The sequence below is a fragment of the Camelus ferus genome, chromosome 17, assembly GCF_009834535.1.
Source record: "Camelus ferus isolate YT-003-E chromosome 17, BCGSAC_Cfer_1.0, whole genome shotgun sequence".
NCBI lineage: Eukaryota > Metazoa > Chordata > Mammalia > Artiodactyla > Camelidae > Camelus > Camelus ferus.
In genome coordinates, this window is record NC_045712.1 from 32,368,078 (window position 1) to 32,394,074 (window position 25,997).

The 25,997-nt window shown below is 36.9% G+C and overlaps 1 protein-coding gene across 11 annotated transcripts in view; it reads left to right on the forward strand.

Annotated features, from left to right (window-relative positions):
- The window catches only part of GRM7 (glutamate metabotropic receptor 7), a 769,980-nt gene that overhangs the window by 147,545 nt on the left and 596,438 nt on the right, over window positions 1–25,997 (forward strand). The gene's annotated exons all lie outside the window — the stretch shown is intronic.

Sequence of the window (25,997 nt, forward strand, 5' to 3'; positions counted from 1 at the left end):
AGAGACTCAAACGAAGTCAACAATTGAAAACCCCTTTTGAATGCAAGAGCATTTCTTGTATTCTGCAGTAGTTCCTATTGATTTCAGCCAGAACAATATTTCTAGACGGATTCAGAGTAGATAATGAAAAGAGGAAGACAGGGTAACTTGCCAAATCAAACTATAATCTCAACATCAATGGGCAACTTTATTTAATAGTTTAGAAACTAAATAAGTCTAATCTAATTAACTTGCTTAGCTATAAAAGATATTTATGTGAATTAATTTTTAATTCGTTGTGCCAGAGGCACGATGCTGCTTCCCACCCCCTTCCTAGAAGCACAGAATCTTAACCTAATAAATTAATAAATCATGTTAGAGAAAAAGTGATCTCATTGCTTTAGAAATTCTTTTTCTCACAGTTTGCCCCAGGGATCTAATTTTGGAGCTTCGTAATTACAAAGAAGTAACAGAATATTTAGACCAAAAATGTTCTTTTTTGAATGAATGATGGTTTGTGAGTGATTGTTTGCCTTTGAGTTTGAATGCCTTAATTTTCAACCTAGCAACTTCATTACTTGAGAGACCATGCTGGTCAAAATTATTTATCTGTCCTGCTCAGTTCTCTGCTTGACATGAGTACCAAAAAAAAAAAAAAAAGTTTCATATAATAGTTTATTTTTTGGACTCTTTGAAAATTGTCCAGATCTAAGCATTTAAAATTAATGTTTAGACATGGAGTTTTCTTTGATTTTATTAGTTTAATTGAAGTATAATTTATATACAAAAGACACCACCTTCAGTGGGTAATTCTGTGAGTTTTGAAAATCTAAATCACCACCACCATCAAAATACAGAACTTTTACATCGTTCTCTAAATTTCTTTATGTCATGCTCCCTCTGATTTTTTAGATTCCACATATGAGTGATATATGGCGTTTTTCTTCCTTTTTCTGACTTCACTTAGAATGACAATTTCCAGGTCTATCCATGTTGCTACAAATGGCATTATTTTATTTTTTACAGCTGAATAGTATTCAATTGTATAAGTATACCACAGCTTCTTTATCCAGTCATCTGTTGATGGACATTTAAGTTATTTCCATGTCTTAGCTATTGAAAATAGTGCTGCTATGAACACTGTGGTGCATGTATCTTTTCAAATTAAAGTGTTCTCCAAATATATGCCCAGGAGTGGGATTGCTGGATGTTATGTCAGAACTTAATGAATTTCCAGTGTGATGAAAAGGAGGGGGGCATCCTTGCCTTATACCTGATCTTAGTAGGTAAGCTTAGTAAGATCTTAGTAGGAAAGCTTTGGGTTTCTCATGGTTGAGATTTTATTAGCTGGTTTTTTGTTTTGTTTTTTGTACTATTCTTTATCAGGCTGGGGAAGTTTTTCTCTATTCCTAGTTTACCAAAAGATTTTATTATGAGTGGAAGTTGGATTTGGCCAAATGCTTTTTCTGCTTATGTTGATATGCAGATATATTGCATATTTCTGCATATACTGATTTTTCTTCTTTTAGCCTATTGATTTGATGGATTACATTAATTGATTTATAAATGTTCATCCATTCTTACATACCTGAGGTAAATTCTATGGTCATGGTATGTAATTGTTGAGTTTGACTTGCTAGTATTTTGTTGAGAATTTTGCATCTGTGTTCATGAGAGCCTTTAGTGTATTATGATTATCAATCAGACCTGTTAACATACTATTCAGAGTTCTTTTAAATTCCATGTCTGCTAATCCCAGTATCCCTGCAAGTCTGGTTCTGATGCTTCCTCTTTCTCTTCAAATTGTTTTTTTTTTTTTTTTGGCCTTTTGATATGCCCTGTAATTATTTTTTGATAGCTAGATATGGTAGAGTGGGTAAAAGGAACTTCTGTAAATAGGCCTTTAGTAATGTGGTAGTGAGGTATGGGGGAAGGGAAGCGTTCTGTAGTTCTATGTTTAGATCTCATTATTTTAGCGAGCAACTTCCTCTGGACTGTGAACTTCACAAGGATTCCCAGTTGCTTTCTCCTTCCTTAGATGGAACAGGTGGCTAGAGTGAGCTGGATTTGGCTCTTTCCCTTCTCTGGGTGAGGTTAATAGGCTCTGGCTGATTAGTTTCCCCTGAGTGCGGGCCTTGTTAAGAAGAACAGTGGTCTGGCTTATTACGAAATGTTCCTTTTCCCTTCTCTCCGCCAGGATTAGAGAGATTTTTCTTTGATATTTACTGTGCAAACCTGGTGAAGCTCCTGGAAGTAAATTTCACAATTCCATGGTCTCCCCCACTTTCCATCACTGGGCCTCCTAGAGTTTTCAACTCTCAGAGTTTACAATAATCCTCCAGGAGTTCGTTGATTACAGTTTAGGTTTTTCTACCCAGGCACTGGTTCCTCTCCTGAATCTCTGCCCTGGTAAGTCACAACTACCTCTGTTTGTCCATTGGTGTCTCCAGTCCTGGGGCAGTGGTTTGCCTGTGTCCTCCCCTCTCTTATAGATCCAAGGAGCTTCATTATTTTTGCAGTCTGTGTAGAGTTTTACTTGTTAGGATGGAGTGCTGACCTCCAAGTTGCTTACAGGTGGGAATGAAAACAGGGTAGGTGTGTTTTCTTTTTCAGTTGTAGGAATATCCAGGTTGTCTATTTCTTCTTGAGTAATTTTGTGTGTATATATATATATATATTTTATTGAGGTATAGTCAGTTTACAATGTGTCAATTTCTGATATACAGCACAATGCTTCAGTCATACATGAACATACATATATTCGTTTTCATATTCTTTTTCACTTAAGTTACTACAAGATACTGAATATAGTTTCCTGTGCTATACAGTATGAACTTGTTTATCTGTTTTATATATGCTAGTTAGTATCCGCAGATCTCAAACTCCCAATTTATTCCTTCCAACCCCTCCCTCCACTGGTAACCGTAAGTTTGTTAAGTTTTGCTGTGTTTTTGAGTCTGTTTCTGTCTCTTGAGTGAATTTTGGTTCTTTGCATCCTTTATGCAATTTGTTCATTTAATCTAAGTTTCTTAGTAATGGGCGTATGATTATTAATGTTTTCTTCTTGCACTTTTTTTATTGAGATTTAATTCATAAAGCATAAAAGCCAATCTTTTAAAGTTTAAAATTCAGTGGGTTTTTTTGTGTATCTCGTTACTCTTGTAATGTCTGTACTTGCATCCTCTGTTTTAGTCCTAATACTGATAACTTCTGTCTTCTCTCTTATTCCTCTGTCCAGTCTGGCTAGGAAGTTTACAATTCTGTTAATCTTCTCAACAAACAAGCTTTCAGTTTCATAATTTTTTCAATTTAAATTTATGAATTTTTGCTGTTTATTATTTTCTTCCTATTTTTTGAGGGGGAAGGGTTCATTTGTTTTGTCTTTTTTTACCCCTTGTTTCTTTAGATGGAAACTTACTGTATTTGATACTTTTCGTATTTTGTAATATCCATGGTTAATGCTACAGATTTTACCTCTAGGCATAATTTATTTGCATGCATCTCACAAATTCACAAATACTGTGTTTTTACTTTCATTTAGTTAAATTTTATAACCCTGCCTTGTGGTATCTTTTAGAAGTGTGCTGTTTAATGCCCAAATACTTGAGTATTTTCCAGTTATCTCTGTGTGTGTTTTTGTTTTGTTTTAATTTAACTCTTATGTATTCAGGGTACATACTTTGTATGACTTCAGTCTTTTCAAATATATTAAGACATCATTTTTCATTAAACTTCCAAATATCATTTGAAGAAACTTAAACAATAAAAAGCAAGACTGATAGATTTTGTTTTACATTTACCACTGCTGATGCCCTCTATCCTTTTGTATATATCCACATTTCCATTTGGTATTATTTTTTTTTCTGTCTTGAGAATTAATGCTTTTTTCAAGTTCAGGACTGAGGAATGAAAGCTTTCAAATTTAGCATTTATGAAGAAGTCTTTGTTTTGGTACTGGTTTTGAAAGATATTGTTACTAGGTGTAAAATCTTTGTTCCCCTTTACATACCACTACCATTTATCTGTTTTAAAGATTTCACTTGGTATCCATCTAGTTTGCATTGTTTCTGAAGAGAAGCCTGTCATTCTTTTTTTTTTTTTTCTGTACATATGTACCTTGGTTTCTATTATTGCTTTAAAATATTTCTCTTTATCAACTATCAGTAGTTTTTAGAAATTTTCAGATCATATGTCTTGTTTGTTATTGTTTATTCTAATTTGCATTCATTGAGTTTCTTTTTTTTTTTTTAAAGAAATTTACTTAGATTGTCTCACCTGCAAAATGGGGGCTATACTGATAATGGTCTTATAGGCAAGATTGAAAGAGTATTAACGAGATACTTGACTCTGGCATGACACTTGGTGATTTCCTACATGATTGTTAGCAATTACTATTAGTCAGCCAACACATAAGCAATTCCTCTACAAAAAAAAAAAAAAACTGTTAAAAACTTGCTTTAAATAATTCTTTATTCTTAAACTGGAAACATGAGAAAGAAAATTCCCATTGAATTTAAATTGAATTTTCACTCATTTACGTCAAATTTCTAAGGGTCAGAGGGTTATTATTTTTGTCTTTTGTTTTGTTTTTTTTTAAATGAGATAATTGATAAACAGCATTTTATTAGCTTCAGGTATACAATATAATGATTTCATATTTTTGTATATTGCAAAATTATCACTACAGTCTAGTTAATACATAGTTACAAATGTTCTTTCTCTTGATAAACCTTTAACATTTATTCTCTTACAAACTTTCAAATATATAATACAATGTTATTAACTCTAGGCACCATTCTGTATATTATAAACCCATGACTTATTTACATTGAGTTTCTTAGATCTCTATTTCATAGTTTCTATCAAAATCAAAAATGTTGATTGTTTTTTTTGTCCTGGTCATCTCCTCCTGTCTCTCCTTCTGAGATTCCGGTTACCAAAACTGATCAGTACTTTCCCTATGCTCACTGATACTCTGTTCACTTTTTACAAATCCTACAGTGTACTTTTCCATCCAGTTAACTTTTAAGTTTAGATACTGTATTTTTTATCTTTAGAAGTTCCATCTGTATTTTTTTCTGTTATACCATTTCTTTTGTCTCATGGATGTACTTTACCTTCTTGAATTATGGAGATTGTTTATAATAGGTATTTCCTGTCTTTATGACAGGTCCTTCGATGTCTGCTAGATCCATTATTTCTGAAATTGTTTCTGGGTTTTTTTTTTTTTTTGTCCTTTTTCTCCTAATTTTAAGTCAACATTACTTTTTATTTTTCAATTAAAAATTTTTTATTGGATGCTGGATATTATGTATTTTACTTTGTTGTTTGCTGGATTTGCTAAATGTTTTTCATTAGTGTAGAATTTTGTTCTGGTTCACAGTTAAGTTCCTTGAAAACAGTTTGCTTCTTTTCATATTTGCTTTTAAGCTTTATTAAGTCAGGTCCCATGCATCCTTTAGTCTGGGGCTAATTTGGCTTCTCTACTAAAGTAGTTCCTTTCTGAGGATGCTGTTTGATGCCCTGTGCAGGTGAGAACACAAATTGTGTCATTCCTGTTACACACTTTGAATATTTTCCCATCTACTCCTTCTCTATGGTACTTTCCACAGCCTTGCTAGTTTTTACACACACATGCACAGATTAGTTGGCTAAAGACTCTAAGAGCCTCCTTTATCATTTTCACCTCTCTTTTTCTGTGTGCATCTTCCTCCTCTTTGTGTCAACTTCTCTCTTTTCTCTCCTTACATTGCTAGCTGTCTTGAGCTCCCTAAAGCCCAAACTCTGGGATGTGAACCAGGCTCTGCTTATGTTCCTTCTCCTAAGCTATGCTGCAGAAGCTCCCTGTAGGTAGTGAGCTGATGTGATTATAGGGCTAAACTAATTTGTTTTCTATCCTCTGGATCACTGTCTTCCTAGTATCCAATGTCTGGAAACATACATATATATACACACACACACACACACATATATATAATTAATACATATGTATGTATGTATTATATGCATATGTGTATGTATATTCATAAAATATTTCATAGATATTCCTATGAGTTATAAATATATATTCCAGTTTTCCATTGTTTAAGGTGGTTATATAAAGTATAAAGTTGGTCTCTGTTATCTCATCATGTCCCCAAAGTAAAAGTTTAGTTATTGGTTTTATATCTATCACTTCTTTTGCCTTTTCAGTTTTTCTTTGTTTCTTGCTTGTTTCTTACTTGGGCAAAATATAAATCTTCTATAGTATTGGAGTGATAGTTTAACTCATTCTCTACGATTCTAGTTAATATAACAAACAAGAAATTGGCATTTTCTTTTCCCTTCCTTCTGTCCCTCCTTTCCTTTTATCTGGAGAGGGTTGTTGCTTCTCATTACCTATTTCTCCTATTGTTTAATGCCAGTAATTACTCTCAGGTTGCCAGACAAGCTGGTTACATCCTTATTGAAATCATTTATCTTATAGGTAGAAGATGATTTTGTTGAATTCATGGTTAATGATCATCACTTGTACACACTAAAATCAGGAACTTAACTATGTACTCTGCATTTACACACACTCATGGCCCTCTCACTGCTGATCAGGAGAATCATTAGACTTTGTTAAGTAAATTCCCACGGTTACTCATCTTGGAATAAATACGTCCAGTTGTTCAAGTGAGAAGCAGCTCAGGAGTAGATCAGCTTTTAAAGCTACTCTGGAAGATGACTGCTGATTTCCTTGGGTCTGTTTTCCACCTCAACCCAATCATAATGGGGTCTCCAAAGGAAACTTTCTGTGTACCATGTTACCTATATTTCTTAGATAAACCATCCAGACATTTTACAAATCTTGCACCTGTTTTCAAATAGTGGGATAACAAAGAGACACAAATCTTAATTATTTTTCTTTTAAAATTAGTATAATATTTTATTACATCATTAGCTTGGATTTGAATTATTATATTACATTAATATTATAATTTAGTACTTGATTTTACTGTTTACCTCATAGATGTCCTTACTAGTTACAAGGTTTTGAAACTGTCATTTTCTTTTCTTTACCTGATTTAATTTTCTAAATCATTCTGTGGTACAATTAAACATACTAATTTGGGCTTGGGAAGTCTGTATAAATGTGTGAATGAGTGAAAATGTTAAAAGGAATTCAGCTAGGTTCTTTCAAGACCTACTTGGTGTAAAAAACTAGACTAAGTGTTGTCTTGTGTAGATCCCTTGGAAACTTGCTTGAATTAGAGTCGAATGATTTTCAGTTAACATATGGATTGTTTCTGTGCAAATAAAGGTTTCTCAAGTGCTTAAGGGAGTATTTGAAAAGTTCATTTAATTATGATAGTTGCAAGTGTTTCCTCTGAAATCTGTTTACCCCTATATTTATACATATATTTTGTTTTCTAGATGATTTGTCATTTCAAGTAACCTATTTGAAATTAATTTAGTACAAAAGTAATGCAGTGGTTATCTGTAGGTGGTAGAAATATGAGTGATTTATACTTCTTCTCTAGATGTTGTTTTACTATTTTTTACATTTAATAACCTTTTTGTTAAATAATTCTCATCCCCATTGCAGATAAAAATGCCCAAGATCTTTCTATACAACAACAAATCAAACATTTTCTTTCTCATAATTGAATTGTGACAAGTCATTGCATTTTGCAAAGAAAAAATGTAATATTTCTAGAGAATAAGTGGCCTATCGCATGTGTGCTTTAGAATACTGGGATGTCAGAGTTAGATGAACTGATCTCTAAAATCTTCTCCCATTTGAATTTTCCAGCTGGAGAAATTGAGGTTCAACAAGATTTTAAGATGGGCAGTGTAGTTTGTAATTCAGTGCTTCACTGTGTCATGATTTAACACATCCTCCTATGTTAGAATGACCTCCATCTCTACTGCATATCCTCTCTCCGTTGATTAGTTTCTTGTTAGCCAGTTGACCTGCTCAGGTAGATGAATGATACATAGTTAAGCGACAGATTCATTAAATATCTATAGAGGATATGTTTTGTATAATATGTGACTTTCATTTTTAGACCTTTCATTAATCAGTATTTGCTTAGTTCCTCTTGTGTGACCTAATAATATTTTCTGGGCATATTGTGATAGCCTCATTTGAATTAGAGTGAATCACTCAGACCTTAACTTCTATAAGTATAAACACATCAAACATTCTATATTTTGTAAATTCAAATTATCTTTTATTGAAATCCAGAAGCTAAGCTTTTTGGCCTTTGTAAGATGACTGATCATATCCAGTGCTTTTTCTTTAGGTTACTTGTAGTTCTAGGTCACTAGCTCTAAAAATATCCATAAACTCACTCTAGAAACTGTAAACTTAATCATTTTTTCTTTAAAGATTCATGTTCTTACATTTTATATTTGGAAGTATAACACAAACATGATATTAAAGCTTTATCTTCCATGTGAATTGGTTAATTTAGAATCTTACATTGATCAATATTAAATGTTAGGTTTCAAAAGGGTTGGCTCAACTTTGTTCCACTGAGGTTTTTGTTTGTTTTTCATTGTGTCTTTATGCTTCAAGGTGCTTATGACATTGCAGTTTTGATCATTGGCAGTGTCGTCACTTATTTGGTTAGAGTATGTTTACTACTGTTTTAGTAACATATTTTAAGTAGGACAGAGTGAATCCACACAGGACTGAGAGATTGAGCTTTACTTTTTAATGTTCCAAAGCAAAGGATTTCATGTCAATGAATGGGTCTAAAAAGCCAGTAGAGACTATTTCTTGTACAATCCCTCTTTCTCCTTGTTTCCCTTCCACTGTTGAATTCATAGATTATTATATGTGGAAAAGTCTTTAGAAAACTTCCTATTCAGTTTTTTTCACTGTGAGATAAGAAAAAGGACATGTCCAAAGATTAAGAGATTTGTCTATATTAGCTCTGTTGATTTCTATGCTAGTATTGAATATTCCCCAGAAGATTGCTGGAGTTCTCAAAATCTTAACTTAAATCTTGATAAAATAGTTTCTTTTCTTAGAAGTCAGTAGGGTGTACATATTCTGGGAGAAATCCAGCCTCAGCTCTTTCTCATTATCCTGTAATTATCTGAGGGGAAGAAGGGCTGCCTCTAAGAAGACGGATCAAATTTTCATAGCGTGTCCCTTCCACTTGGACTCTATTTCTGCCTTTAGAGTTATTGCCTTTAAATAATTGGCAAGGCCCCTGGGTTCATAACTACAAGTGTCTCCAGAGTATTGAGCTGATCTAACTGTGGCAGAAAAAGACCAAGTTACCAAGATTCCAGCTACCTTGCTGTAGTTTGGTATAAAGCCATTGAAATGGCTGTCCAGAGGGTTCTAACTTTACAGCTGTCACCACCATCCCCATCACAGCATCCTTGCATTTGGGTGGGACTATATGACTCATTTTTGCTGCCTACATAAAAATAGGATAGGATATGTCAGTGTAGGGACAATGGTGAGAAACAGATGTACCTTTTCTACCTTCCTTTTCTTTCTTTGTTGACTGAGTTCAGAGGAATTTGTGGCTGTGGGAGTCATCAATCTACACAGTAGAAGGAATCATTTTGGGGAAGAGAGCTGCCCATGAATCAGGAACGTCCTTAATGAACTGTTACAAGAATGGTAAACAAACCTGGATCATGTTAAGCCACTCCAATCTGGGTGTTTATATGATACAGCCACCATCATTACAGTGGCTCAGATGGCTTTTGGGACTAATCATGTCAAGTAAAAAATAGTGTGCTTATTTCTTTACTGCCTGGATATGTTTCCTGGTGTCTATAAATGAAGAAATAGCCTTCTTTTACTATGAAAAGTAGGAAAGGAAAAAAAATCTTATGGTGAAAAATGAAGGTAGTGTTTTTGAAGCATATGTTTTTATTTATAAGGCATATCATTGCTTATCTCTCAAGCAGTTTTCCATATCACATGAGATGCATCGTCCCCTTTCGCAGTGCCTCCTGTCACACTGGGTGACTGATTTATAGAACACATAGCCGTTGAATCCATAAGCCTTCTCCCAAGCTATTTCTGTGAATGTAATATAATGCCCTTTCAGCTGTATTTGGAATTCACTGTCATGTTAGTACAGTCATTCTGTGATGTGCTTTCATAAAAATATTAAGATTAATGTATAGGGCAGACTCCTGAAAATTCCCATCCCTCATGTGATTATTTGGGGTGTGTAAGATAAATCTCAGAAGGCTGTGCATGAAAATTCAACATAATATGGACGTGTTCCTTTTGTATTGGTTGAATTGTTCTTTGGTACTTGCAGAGTGATCGTTGGCTATAAAACATGGCAGTCATAATATTTCTAACAGTAACAATAATAATAGGCAACATTCTTTGAGCTTTAACTGTGTCAGATATTGTTCAAAGTTTATAACATATAATTAACTAATTTAATTTTCATAGAAAATGTATGAGGTAGGTCACTGACATTACCCTCATTTATGGATGAATAAAGGAGGAACTAAAGGCTTGAAATAACTTGTGTAAGTCTCCACGGATAGTAAGCACAAACTTGGAGTTAGTCATTGTTGGTCACCACACTTGAAGACCTCCCAATTAAGGCCTGAGAATTGTGATAGGAAAGAATTCAAGTTTTGTATCTCAGTCTTCCTTCACTGGAGCACCTAGGCCTGCACATGAATTAGATACCTCAAACAAAGAGAATGATAAAGCACAGATGTAACGAGAAGGAGTGACGTTTGATCTGAATGCTGGATGCTGGGATAAAGAAGATTTGACAGGGAAAGGGAGGAACAGGTACTAACTTAGGGGGCACTTTGCATGTACAGGGCTCATTTACTCCCCCACAAGAAAACACAGGATTGTTTCTGTCATTGAGTTTTAAAGCATGGCAGGTGAAGCTCAAGGGAGTTAAGTCAATTTCTTGTCAGACAAACTAAGAGTAAATGTAAGAGCTGGGATTTGAACTTGGCTTTTTAAAGTGCAAAGTAGTAAAATTCCCCCATTATGATCTATTTAGCATGTTAAAAGGATCTTCCAGGATGGAGAATGGTATGGGAACTCTTATAGAAGTTAACATGATGAGAACCAGAGCAGCTTAGAAGGATCATAGAAGATGAGGGAGAAAAGGCATGGGAATCAGGAGATGGGTAGTTAATGGGCAGGAGAAAACACTGTGTTGAATATATGTTAAACATAGTTATATAGAACATTGAACATACATACAATGTAGATGTATGTTCGGTGCATGTGAGGAAGACACTGCACCATTTTAGGCAGAGAATAGGGAGGCAGATAGAATTTGAGACCCTCCTCTATGAATAAAGGAAGAAATGAAGGGCCAGGGAAAAAGGGGGGCATTTCATTCTCAGAAGAATGAAAAGAAATTAACTAAGAAATAAAGTACCCACTATATGTACAACATTATATTAAGTTTTAGAATAAATACAAAGTAGTGTAAGATGTGGTTTCTGTAATTCAGTATCTTTAATTGTGCCGGTCAATGCAGAGTGTTTGCTGTTTTGAAGAAAGATGACCCACATAATGGGTCAACCCCAGTAATCGTTTGATAATGATAATAAGCATAAAAAATTCCAAGTACAATGCTGACTTTTAGCATGTATCCAATCCTGTATTCCCACGTCTAAATTCAATTAAATTATTAATCTATGTAAAAACAGACAATCTGTATCAGTATGTTTTTTAACATTTTTTATTGATTTATAATCATTTTACAATGTTGCGTCAAATTCCAGTGTTCAGCACAATTTTTCAGTCATTCATGGACATATGCACACTCATTGTCACATTTTTTTCTCTGTGAGTTATCATAACATTTTGTGTATATTTCCCTGTGCTATACAGTGTAATCTTGTTTATCTGTTCTACAATTTTGAAATCCCAGTCTATCCCTTCCCACCCTCCACCCCCCTGGTAACCACAAGTCTGTATTCTCTGTCTGTGAGTCTATTTCTGTCCTGTATTTACGCTTTGTTTTTGTTTTTTAGATTCCACATATGAGCGATCTCATATGGTATTTTCCTTTCTCTTTCTGGCTTACTTCACTTAGAATGACATTCTCCAGGAGCATCCATGTTGCTGCAAATGGCATTATGTTGTCGGTTTTTATGGCTGAGTAGTATTCCATTGTATAAATATACCACCTCTTCTTTATCCAGTCACCTGTTGATGGACATTTAGGCTGTTTCCATGTCTTGGCTATTGTAAATAGTGCTGCTATGAACATTGGGGTGCAGGTGTCATCCTGAAGTAGATTTCCTTCTGGATACAAGCCCAGGAGTGGGATTCCTGGGTCATATGGTAAGTCTATTCCTAGTCTTTTGAGGAATCTCCACACTGTTTTCCATAGTGGCTGCACCAAACTGCATTCCCACCAGCAGTGTAGGAGGGTTCCCCTTTCTTCACAGCCTCTCCAGCATTTGTCATTTGTGGATTTTTGAATGACGGCCATTCTGACTGGTGTGAGGTGATACCTCATTGTAGTTTTGATTTGCATTTCTCTGATAATTAGTGATATTGAGCATTTTTTCATGTGCTTTTTGATCATTTGTATGTATGTATCAGTATTTGATGGTTATCATTAACAGACTTTAAAATGTAGGTAATTTCTGCCAAACATAGTACGTAAGAGATGGAATTTCATAAAACGTTTACATTATCTATGCCTCCTCACAGGGGAATAGCTCTATAAGAGGGCTGGCTTGTGCTTGGCAATGCTCCTTGAAGAACTACACTAAAACTGTAATTGAAAGAAGTAATGACCTTCTGAGGGACTGTCTGATTTCTGCTTGGGTTTTGGGGAGCCATGGTAAACACCAGAAAGCCATACTGAGAAAACGGCGCTTGGAAGCATTTGTTTCCTGCCTCCATTTCCCAAAGCAGCACAAGTCAACACTTAACTCACCTGGCTGCCATTTTGTTCTAAGCACGTCCACTGTTCCTGATCTTAAACGTACTCCCTGAGGCACGTGTGTGGATCTCGTGGCTCAGCCCTCTCCTGCCAAGACTCATTGGTCTAGGGAGTAATACATCACTAATCCGAGGGCAGTACAGGCCTGATTAAGGCTTGGTATACAAGGCTCACTGAATCAGAGACAGTCTTAATTTATTCCATCCATTCATCGCCATTCTTTTTCCTTCTGTCAAGTATTTGAACTCAGAGACTGTCATTCTATGTTGGTGAATGTTGGGTTGGTGGCCACTGTCAGGGAGGAAAAATTTTTCCTTCTACCCTTCTAGGTTCTTTGGCTGGTCTCATAATCAGATTAGCATAAGACCGATTAACGAGAGGAAAAGAATTGATTACACATGGGAAACTCAAAATAATATGAAACCCACAGGCAGTCATGCAGCTGTGGTTTATGTGCCGTCCTGAGCCAAGGAGAACAGGGTAGTGTCCTGGAACTTCTGAAGGAAGGAAGACAATTTACAAGAAGATGGGAAAAGCAGATGTTTGGTAAAGAGACGTTTGATCTGCCATGCAGAGACCACGGGTACAGGGAGAGCTTTGAACAAGCAGGCCTTGCTAAGTTCCCCTCAGTCTACTAGACCTAGCCCTTATTCTTACTCTTTGTGGTTATCTCTGGTGAGAGTTCCCTTCCTGGAACAAGCCCTATGTCTAAATTCCCTTTGGCAGTTAAGGGGGAGGTAAAAAGAATTTCTTAGTCTCCTATTTCTTAAAAATAATCAGCCTAAAATAATCCTAGTCCCAAAGAAACACATCTTGGGGTGGCAAAACTATGTTGCCCTACACATGTTGAACCATAAACCTAATGAGTAAGCAGGAGAAGCAGGTGGACAGGCAGAAACAACAGGAAAAAAACAACAAAAAAAAACCCTCCAAAATATTGGCTGCACGTTAGATGCAATAGATTCCTGAGTTCCTTACATATTCTAATTTCTTTGCCCTGAAGTTCATTCTCTACAAATTTTGTAAAACTCTTTATACCTGAAAAGAACTCCTTTTTATGTGAAATAATTTGGATAGGTTTATGATCCTTGCAATCGGAAATGTCTTGGTTAAAACGTATCAACTGAAACAAGAATCCTGGGGGCACGTAGCTGAAACTCCTGGCTGGGACAGCCCCCAGAATGTCCCTCATTCACTTAAGTACAGGAATGACATGCAGATTCACACAAAGCTTTTAAGAAGTTACCTTTTTCTTCTCCATCTGGGTCTGCAGTTTATGAATAAGAACCTAATGATGTCCAACAGAAGCTCTACTTATTAGTTAAGGCAATGTAAGCTGTTGTAATAGATGAATCTGGAAGTCTCTGTGACTTTAAGTAATGAAAGCTGGTTTCTCATTTATGTAGAGTAAAAAGTGTTGGGTCCTCCTGGTCTAGTTGTGTGCCTAGGAGGAAAGGAAAAACGTCTGATGAACAACCAGGCAGTTTGTACCATGATACCTCAACTCATCATATTCGATTACTTTAAAATACCCGCCTCTGTTAAACTGAAATATAATACTGATTATATAAATGCATTATGAGTATATTATCTTTCACTTAAAATAAAGGAGCAATTTAACCTACACCCCAGTCTATTTAGAACAAAGTCCACCGTGTGATGTGATTACTACAAGAAATAGGAGAACACTTTAGTTATCTTTGAATTCATGGTGCATAAAGATATTGCATCTATGAGGCTGAAACAAGAAGTCTTTATGACACATCATCTGAGACTGGAAGATTGCATGGAAATGAAATAGATTCAGATGTGTTTTTAAAATACTTAGAGGTAATTACTGATAAAATAAATGCAACAGGTACATCTTTCTAAATCACCAGTGGAACAACCGAGCAAAGGAAAACATGCAAGCTGTATTGACAAGTCTGTTCTGGTATAACACATGCTTATGCAATATGAATTAACCCGTATGTTATTGGTAAATAGGATAAGGATCTTAGCATAATATGGACGACACATTGATTTATACACTTTTTTTCCAAGTCCATTACGGTGTTTGGCCGTCAGGTAACAGTAGTTAAACAGAAAGTACACTGGCACAGCTGATTACTGTGAACTGTGGAGGAGGATTCTACTGTCCTAGATACCCATGCACTTCTGGTCTTCTTCGAGGACTGGTTTTGATCAGATGCTCTAACTTGAGAGTATTTTGTGCAGTATTACTCACTGTGGCTTAGTTGTTTTGGAAGTGTAAAGAGTCTTAGAAGATGAGATAGTGTTTTCATTAGGATTATTTTTGCTAGTGAGATACAGAGTTATAGTTGTATAGCTTTTGAGTGCTTTGCCCTCATAAACCATGTAATTTTTCTTGATGTTGCCGACGGTGAAGTTCTTAGCACTCTATATATTCCATTAAAGAAGGCACACCTCTCTTTTCAGTGGCAAGTGTCAAAAACTACCTCAAAGAAAATGGAAATGTGTTAAATCATATGCCTGGAATGCTCGGCACACACCATAGCCATGACCAAAAAACAATTTTTAGAAATTCATCTCTTTTTCATTACCTCTTAAGCCCAACTTCTCTCAGTGGATTTTAGTTTGAAAACAGGCTTTCTCTGTAAGGCAGATTAAGTGGGTATTTTCAGACTAAGGCTCATTTTCAGTGTCATGATATGTATGTGTGTGTGTGTGTGTGTGTGTGTGTGTGTGTGTGTGTGTGTGTGTGTGTGTGTGTATCCATCCATTAGATACAGCCAATGTTGCCATTTGGCGAGGAAGGTAAGATTCATGAAACTCAGGCCTTAGCCAGTAGGTTGACCAGACCAGTTGAAGCGTTATCAAACGTGTCTTCTTGTTGCTCCTGTAATTTCTGTCTTGGGTTCATAGTCTCATTCTTCAATCATTGTGAAAATTTTGTGCTTGAAGGTTTTGTTTTTCGGAGGGGGGCTTAATTATGAAGTAGACGTGCCTGTTTATATTCATGTAAAATATTGACTGTGTAAAGGTTTTTTTGGTTCACTGTCTTAAAAGATCACTATATTTAAGTAAACAATGAAAGTCAGCAATACAAATATTTATATCACCCTGTGTGTGTGTGTGTGTGTGTGTGTGTGTGTGTGTGTGTGTATATGTATGTATTCTAGACTGATACATATATTTGCAGGAAAGGAATGGCACAGTCAAAGGGGTGATTAAAGAGATTTTAATGATGACAGTATTTGCAAGTTTCAGGCAGGCTAGGAGCGAGCTACTAGGGATGGTGAGGCACTCTAGGGTGGCATGGAGAAGAATGTTTGCTTCAGTCCTAGGCTGAAGGAATAAATGGGAGGATGGGTTACCAGAACCATCGAATGCTACACTTGTAAGAGAGGACCACCAAACCAGAGCTGTAACCTTCAGTATAAAAACACAGCCACTGCCCACTTGCAGCCTGGAGGGTGACAACTGGGAGAATAGATAGCCCAGCCTCTCTTCCTTCATTCACTCTAGTCTTCTAGTGCCTCCCATGAGCTAAACCCCATTGAATGTAAGAGAATCTGGTTGATGACGGCCATAGCAGGCAGCTGCCAGGGGTTTAGAGCCAGGTGGGAATGAAGTATTGAGGGGGAAATGGAGACTAACATGCCCAATTTAGCTGCTAGAGTAAAAAGGTAGCTTTTATTCCACTGGATATATGTGATTTTTAGGGAAAGTTCTCATTGGCTCTGTGTGGACCAAACGTCCACACATCATGGTGAGAGAAATTTAGGGTTCCGGCTGCGTAACTGTCAGCACAGGTGTCTATTCAGAGTGATTAACAAACTGGCCCAAAGCTCATAGATTAGGGGTGAGGGGGTTCAAATAAAACAATTTTCATGGATCCAAGAAGCTGACAAAATTAGAGAGCAACATGGTGGACCCTGTGTCTAGTTTTGAAACACACATTTTCCGCAACAGCTGACAGCCCGATAGATTCCAAGTACTTTATACTTAGACCAATCAAACAATTCACTTTTCCACAGAGAAAGAGGAGTAAATACTGAGGGTGAGCAGTATTAACCCCAGTATTTTCCTTTGGGAATATGAGCCAAGTCTCCTTTAGGGAAATGTATGGAAAATGGGGGAAGATCATACTTTCTCACATCTGGCAAAAAAAAAAAAAACCTGTATCCTCACAGTCTAACCCAGCATTGAAAAAAAATAGCTGGTCAATAAATGTTTTATAAAATTGTTATCTATCAGAGTAACAGTTTCCAAACTGTATTATGTTTACAATTCCCCATGTAGCTGAGGGGAAAAAAATAAACTGGTTTAGACTGTGTGGTATCTAAATCCACACTCAAATGCTTAACACTTTTCACCTTATGGAACAAAGATTTAAATGAACTCTAAGTGAATACTAAAAAATGAACTAATTTGCTGTTAATATATCTTCATTTAATAGTTAACACTATAGAAAAATGTAGTCGTGTGTAAATACTATTCCAGTGGAAGTACTTCCATTGTTTTTCAAGTAAGACCTGTTCCTTTGGTTTGATGGGAATAGTCAGCCACATAACAACAACAACAACAACAAAGTTTAAAAACTACTGTGGGAATAGAAGAGACATCAAGCTGATTTTTCTCCCTCCTCCACTCTTTTCCCACAGTAATTTGCACCTTGAGAGAGCTTCTGAATGACTTAGTACAGTCAGTTGCTCATAATTCCTTTTTAGTATTGTGAGAATGCAAGTTTAAATGATTGAGTGGTAGAAGAACTGAGAAAAATAGACAGGGGTAATAAAAATTTCGCACATCAAATAGGTGTTGATTTACATGAATATATATATTTTTTTCTAAAAGTCCTTTTGTAACACTGAGCTTGTGGATAGTCAGCTACTTTAACATCGCTAAAATGACTTTTTTTTTTCTTTAATGCACCTTTTAAAATTGTTGTCCAAGACATATCAATTCAAGAGTGCTGAGGTTTTCCATTTCAGATCCTCTGGTGAGACAGAATGTTCAGTCTCCATGTAAGAAAACAGTCACAGTGTGTTCATTTTAATAACTCAGCTTCCCATTCTGCAGTGAACAAAACAGTTAGTGGGTCCCACTTGAGTTAAGGTTAGCACGGGATGTTGTTTTTCTTCTTCTTTTTTTCTGTTTGATTCTTACCTAGATCCATTTATCTGTGTGTTGATATCTGCTTTTAAGATGCTTTCCACTTTGGAGTAGAGTATTTCCATGTTAGGAAAAAAAAAAAGCTGGAAAATAGTTGATGGGAATCAAATAGGTGGCATTTTTCTGTCACTCTTAAAATAACTTCTAACACCTCTCAAAGGAACACCCAAGACTTGAGAGACTGGACAAGTTTCATCTGGACAGAATTTCATGCTTCTCTCTCTCTCATATTAAGGAGGAAAAATATTCTAACCATTCCAGAGATGAGGAAACACTACTTTCTAACATTCTTAACTATTTGGTGTTTTCTTCCTCAGTTGTTGGGATGGTTTAATGACTCACTGTTTTTGCATTAGAGGGAGCTATGTCTAAGAAATAGATGAAAACTCTTGCTCCCTACAATGAAGATAGAAAGACGTATCATTAAAGGAATGGTAAAACAAAAACAGATTTCAGTAAGTCCAGGTCCTTTGCAATAGGTATGTAAACTATTTGCTGACTCAATCACACCAGACTTTCTTTATTGACAATGATTGTTATTATTTTTGGTATCAGTCAGTGACTAAAGAAACTGCCTCAGAAGTAAGCTGATTTAAGAAGTTAGGGTCAAATTCCTCTGGGAATGAATTCATTTGGTCAGGTTAAACCTACCGAAGCATTACTCCTGATTTATAATAATATTTGCTCAGTGTTTCTTAATCTCAGAGAACTAAAAAAAAAAAATACTTGAGTAAAATGTTAAATTCAGTCCTGCTGTTACCATGACAACCGCAAGGAAAAGAAGTGTGTCTTCCCCTTTCATGGATAAACTCACATTATATCTTAGTCTTTGCTCCTGCTGGAGGTCCTGAATCAGTGTAGGTGACAGTGAGATGCTCAGTTCCTATGGACGGGAGTTTTCTGTTTGGAAGTAACCTGCAGCATCTCTTACATGTGGATGTGGTGTAGGTATAATCCCTCCCTCACAGTTCGTTAGCAATTCTTAACGCTCACAGTGGAGCCGGAAAAATGATCTGTGATAGAGGGGGCTCTGTCAGCCCATGAGCCCTTAAATATTTTTGGTAAGTTGTAGTCTGTGTGTTCATTTATCTGCTTGGTAATGTCACATCCAAAGGCCTCACCTCAAGCTACTCAAGTCGAAAAATGTTCCCTAGCACTATGTGTCTAGGAACAGGGAATGAATGGATACTGACGCTCTTAGGATTTCCAAATGTGTCTCTTTGTTTGACGACCTGCTCTTCTCTTGAGTTGTATCACCCTGGCTGATGTCTGACTACGTTTAGGTCACAATACTTAACACTCCTCAGTGTGAGTGCTTTCCTACTGATTTTATGGGGGACCTGGAAAAAGGATTTCAAGGTTCAGAAGGGGAGACTGATGTCCCCTTTATTAAATAAAACTTAAGGTAGCTAATTAGATGTATTTTTATATGATAGCAAAGACTACAGAAAAAATTTTCATCTTATATGTTTCCTTTCTTCTATGTAACAAATAGTCACCTGCCACTATTTTCATTTTCATGACAGATATACAGAATGCATGACCATCATGTGAGAACCCTTTCAGATCGATATGGTAATAAAATATCTGAGTTAAATGGATCCAAGATAGGAAGAAAACACTTTGAATACTTTGCCTCTTATATCTCAGAATGATGTTTCTTTGTGCCACACCTGTTGTCTTGTCAAAATGGATGCTGATTAGCTAATGGCAATACAGTTTGAAAATAATGGAGCACATACTCCAATAAATCCTTGGAGCTGGTAGGAATTCATGAGATGTATTTGATTAAGCCTCTTGTTCCAAGGACAGGTCTAGACCTTAGTATTACAGACAAGTAGGTTGTCTTCTTTTCTTTGAAGGATGAAAAAATTGTAATCTTCCCCAAATAGTTGATTGACAGGTCAAAATTCAAGAAATCTTTGATTCCTAAATGACTATGGGATAGGCTAAAGGTTCATTATAGGAAAAGAAACAAGGTCATGTTCCTCTAATGCAAAGATACTTGTTGATGAATTCTCTCAAACTTAGTTGTTAATCCCTTGTAGATAGTTTAAGGTTTCCAGCTTTGACTGTTTATTGGGAATTTACTGCAATAAGTATTGTTTGAGCTCTGACTAGGTGTAGAATAGATTAGGTACTTCTGATTAAGGCGGAGAAGATGCAGTCATGGTTTCCTTGCCCTCACCTATAAAGGATGGGTGAAGTAGATAACATGTACTGCCTTAGACGCCAGCTGTCTAAGTGTCCTCAGGGAGGTGGGAAGGAAACGCCATTGAGATTAAGTATTCCATAAATGTTCCCTTAATGGTCTGTTTTTTTCTAAATCATGAATATATAACGAAGAATACAGATTGTGAGGGCTTAAAGAGAAAGATCATTAGATAGTATTGACATGTAAGATAGCACTGAAAGGCTCTCAGGGAATACAGATGGCAGGAGGAGAGGATGGGGATAAAGATATTTTTGCTGTTGTAATTATTACTAACAGTAGCAACAACACATTCTGAGTGCTTTCCAACGTACTAAGCTGTATTCTAAGCATTTTACTCGCACCAACGCCTTCAGTCCTGGAAATAATGCTTTGGAGTTGGTTCCATCATTCTCCCAGTTTGGGAGCCAAAAGGCAATGAGACTTAGAAGTCAGAGCCTAAAGTGGCAGTCCTGGCCAGTAGTAGCACTCACGTTCAGATCTGGTGAATCCTATAAACATCAGCGTGGAATTAAAATCGTTTTGCTTGAATCATAAGACGCAGCGAGGTGGCCAAATGGAGCTAAGAGTGGACACACTGTTTGTCCTCTGTGGTGTGTAAGACACTGCTCTCAGATCTGTGTCTGAGACATAGGGAGCGCCACTCACAGTGTGGTCCGTGGATTTGCCAGTTGTGTTTGTTGCTGTTAGGTGGTAACATAAATCCAAAATTTAAGAATCAGCACTTCAAAACTGTGATGACAATTTGACAGTAATTATATGTCTGTTGAATCTAATTAGTATAAAAAACAAGGCTTGTATTTTACATCTTTTTTCTCTTCATATTTCTAGGACTTTATTTTTTGTGTGTTCTGTAAGAAATGATCAGTAACACGTTGCAAAAATTAAAACAAAAAAGTGGTGTTTTGTGGTGTATCATTTTAGAACCACCAGTGGAGAATAAAGGCCATCCCTGGTTTCTCTCAATTTCTGTTATTCTTTCAGTGGGTTTGGTTTCTGCCTAGTCAGATGGTTTCCACATTTAAAAGCAGGAGGGGATTAGCTGGTGTCTAACACTGTTTGGCACATGGTAGAGTTTCAGACAAAGGTACCTAAACACGTTACCATGAGAAGAAAAACCAAGAGTTGCTCCACAGCGTTTTCCTTGCCTCTCACTCCAGTGAGCATTGCGGTTAGAGGGAGAGAACTGGAGCAGAAACTCCTCTTCTAGCAGAGCCTCCTTCAGCCAGTCTGGTTTTGTAATTTGATCCTGGGGGAAAGAGGCTGATGAGATGAAAAAGTCTCCTGTTCGGGATTCATGCAAAAAAGAATCCGCTAAGAATCCGGAGTCTGGAGGAACTCAGATCCATCTTCTGTGACAGTTTACAGTGAAAAGTGATGCTTGTGAATGATGACATGGCCACTCGGGTAGTTACAGCTGTCCAAGGACAGGCCCTGGGGGCTCAGTGCCCAGAATGTCCCCCCAAAGGCAGTCAGGGAGGATTTGAGCAGGAAGCAGGCGGCATTAGCTGTTGCCTTCAGGGATTTCAACTTCATGTGCTGTTTTGCCAGGATCATCTTTGAGGACCTTTCTTCACTTTAACATCTTTGCCTCCGAGACTGCTTCTCTGCCTTCCTTCAACTCCACATGGATGGTTTCCTCTTGATCTCTTTTCCCTCTACAAAACTTCCTGCTTCTAAACCCTAATTGCCACATACCGTTCATAGAATATTCTAGGAAGAGTCTTTCATAGAATATTCTAGTCCAAATGCCAGCTTCTTTCAGCAATCCTATATGCCCCATGCCTGGAAGATAGAATTTTCCCTTCCATGCTTCAAAATGACTTTTTTTTCAGTTTTCAGGCTATATCCTTCCATCCCAAATTCTGAAACCTTCATGAAAGTAGTAGATAAAAAAGTTGAAAAAAAAAAAAAAAAACCACTTTACTAGATGGATGAGTACTTTGTAAAGATTTACTTTGTACCTTCTATGTACAAGGCACTGTGCTGGGCAGGGGAAGAATGCAAATATGGGTCAGTTACTCAGTATTTATTGAGAAGGTCCCTGTAATATACACTGGGAAAAATCCTAAAGCATATAGGAATATATAAATTTAAATAGAATAAGACAAAATAAGTACTAATAGAAGACCCATTGTTTTTTCCTTGCACCCCAGTGGGCCATCTGGAACACTCCTTAGGCAAGTGTGCCTCACTGTAAAAGCCGTTGTTCAAAGATGTGATCACACAGGTATTAGAGAAACATATCACAAAGTAGAAAATTCTGGATCAAAATAGTTGCAGATAAAATGATTTGAAGTGATCAGTGGGAGCTGTTACTGCAGACTGAGTAGATTGTAAGCATTTGTTTCAAAGCACTCTATACATCCAGCTCTGAGAATTTACAAAATTAAACATTAATATGACAGAGTGCAGTGACTGAGAGCAGAAGTTGGAAAACTTTTTAGAAAAAGGGCCTGATAGAAAATCTTTCAGACTTCACAGGCCACGTTGTCTTGGTCCAGCTCACCTCTGCCATGCGTAGTGTGAGTGAACACACCACAGGTAACACTTGAGCGGGGCCTGGCTGTGTTCCAGGACTACCTGGGGGCTGTAGCTTACTCATCCCTGATTAGAGTGCAGGCTTTGGAATCATACTGGGCGATGAACTCCAGAACCAATGCCGGGTGTGTAGAAATGTGCCAGTTATATAAACTCTCTGACCCTGGGTTTCCTCAGTGACATCCCAGTCGGTGTCACCTAAGAACTAGAAATGCATAGTCTCCAGCCTTGCCCAGGGTCTACAGAGTCAGAATCTGCATTTGAACGCACTCCTCACAGTCTGTTTGCACATTGTAGTCGGAGAAGCACTGGGGTAGTTAATGGTGACGGTGATAATACTTACTGAATAGACCTGTTCAGTCATGTGGTTAATTTAGATGACACTCTTAAGGTGCTTACCCCAGGACTAAAATAGTCCCTCCCTCAATTTTTTGCTCATAGTGACTGTGTTAGCATTTCTCAGAGAGCTTATGGTTTAATGGAATTTTGAAAGGTATGATAGGAAATTGCCCTTGAATGACGAGTAGGATATAGACCTAGGTTGATAGGGGCTACCGCATGCTAAGGTCACTGCAGATGTTTAGCCAGTAAGTCATAGCTGTACTTTCAGTAATGAATTAGTAAATGGTTCTGTGAGTGGGAAAAATCTAGGCTTACTGTATGTTGGCATTTTCTTAGTCCTCTTGGAATCCTGAGATTCTTGTTTTTCCATTGATTGCCTGTGGTAATTAGAGTTAATAGATGTTATCAGAATGAGATAACTGCTGTCTTTGAAGTGGAAAAGGTTTTCATGTTTTAGAAACTTTTGTTTTTAAAGTCTTAAACAAAAAAATAAGTATTTTAATTAGAATTTAAGTAAGTGTGAATGCTGCACTTTTCTAATATTTGTTGTATGATGTGTAATAGTAGTAATAAAGTGATATATAGCCTTCTGGTGTATGTTAAAGTAGTGGTCCAGGCCAGAGCTTAAATATCTCCTTTTCCTAGGAGCTACATGTTCTATAAAGACCTTTACATTGCTGGGTCAGGAGAATGAAGGATCATGGTCTAACAGAGTTATTTCACCCTCAGTGTCTCTCTTTGTCAGCTGCTAAATGAGAATAATGCAGACAGATATTGTGAAGACACACAATAAAGGTCACTTGGCTCTTTGAAAGAGTGGCACTATGTAAGTCCAACATAGCATTTACATCAAAACATCTTATTTCCACTTTCAAACAGGCGACCATGACTAATAGAATAAAAAATGGAGCAATGTCTAGATGACGAGTGAGTTTGAAAAAATTCACATTCTTTTCCTTTAAAAAATTAAGCTGAGTTGACTGGAGAGTACTTTCCAATCAGGGCTGGGTGGTTAACCATTACAGCTAGTAGGTATTTGATCAGTGTTTGAGTGAAAGTAACCAAGGAAGGGGCTGTGAGTGGGCAGGAGACAAATGTAACTGGCGTAGCTATCTGGGCTGGGGTAAATCAGCCTGTGTCTGTGGGATTGTGCTATTATTGTACGCCTGTGTCGAGGGATTGATTGAACAGGAGTTTGGAGATACATGTTGAATGGAGGCTATGGAAAGTAATTTATTTTAAAAAAATCACAATTATGTTGTTTCATGGTTTTGATATCTCTGCCCATGATGGGGTGTTACGAGAAGCCCAGGTAAATCTGCCTAATTTCTGCTTCAGAGGAAGAGCTCAAAAAATGCTTATTCATTTGTAGTTAGAGCTGGAAAGTCAGAGTTTACTTAACAAATGGCATTTATGTGAAAGGAAGAGCTATGGATTTCCTTAATATCACCACCCTAATTCTTTCTGCGTGTTACACTCAAGCTTCTAGAAAGACTTGCTCAGCAGTATCCATATGCTTTCCTTTGATCATCTGTTTTATAGTGTCTCTATTTCTTCTCCTCCCACTCCCTGCACAGACTTCTCCATACTGCCTTTCCTCCACAAAACTCCTCCCCCAAAAATGTGGTCACCAACCCCTTTGGTATTTTTAAGGTCAAAGTCTAATATTATTAAGTCACTTAGTATTTTTGATGCTGTAAAATATTTTTCTCTTCATGAAGCACTTTTTCTGTGGGCTTTATAATAACAGAGTTTCCCTTTGTCACTTTTGGTCCTTTGTCTCCTCACTATGTACACTTTGCTTTGGAAATATTATTCGTAGCCATGAAGTTACTGACCAGCTGTCCTATGCCAAGTCCAACATGGTGACTCTCTGTCGGGTTTTTACTCCAAGCTTTACGCTGATAGACGTTACTACTTACTTGCCATCTCTTCTTAGCTGTTCCATAGGCAACTGAACTGTAACAAATCCAGTCTACATTTCTGATTATAGTACAGTAATCTTTGTTATAAACTGTACTCTCCTAGAACTAGAATATTCCGTTAGCTTTATCTCATCTTGCAATTAGACATTAAAAAATATGGTGGCTATGTTGTCTTTCTCCCTACCAGACTGAAAATGGAGACAAGTTCTTGCCCACCACTTCCTGCTCCTCCTTTGCCTCCTTTTTCTTTTTCATCTTCCTTCCCCCTCCTCTTCCCTCCTCCTCCTCCTTCTCCTCATCCTCTTCCCCCTTGTCCTCCTCTTCCTCCCTCCTCCTCCCCTTCCTCCTTCCTCTACCTAGATATGCATTGACACATTGACATTCAAAATATTTACCAAATGAAGTAATCTAGTTCAATGAAAAAACCATAGGCTAAGCTACAAAGTCACAAAGAGTTAACTCAGATTCTTAGGCCCCAGCCCACCCCTTGTTATTCAAGGTAATTATGTATCTTCCCTGAGTCCTCCTCTTGTCATCTTAATACTGTTTATAAAAACAGCTAGAGTACACAGTTCTTGGAAGGATCTAAATGATGTCATATGGCAAGTGTCAACCACAGTGCCTGATGCAAAATTTGCACAGCAAATAATCTTAATGTAAATTCATCACTCATTTTCTAAGCCTATATTCTTTTTTTTTTTTTTTTGACTTATTGGTCTAATAACGTATAAACATCCACTGTGTATAAGATGCTGTTCCAGGTGTTGAGAATCCAGCCATCAACAAAATGGGTCCTAACTCTACTCTTGTGATTATGTATACTTTCATAGGGGGAGACAGATACAAAGTAATTAAGTACATTTATTAAATTTTAAATACATTCTCTGTGAGTGCTAAGAGGAAATATGAAAGCTGTCCTGATAAGGTGTTTTGGAGTGAGTGTTCTAAGGGAAAGTATACTGCCGA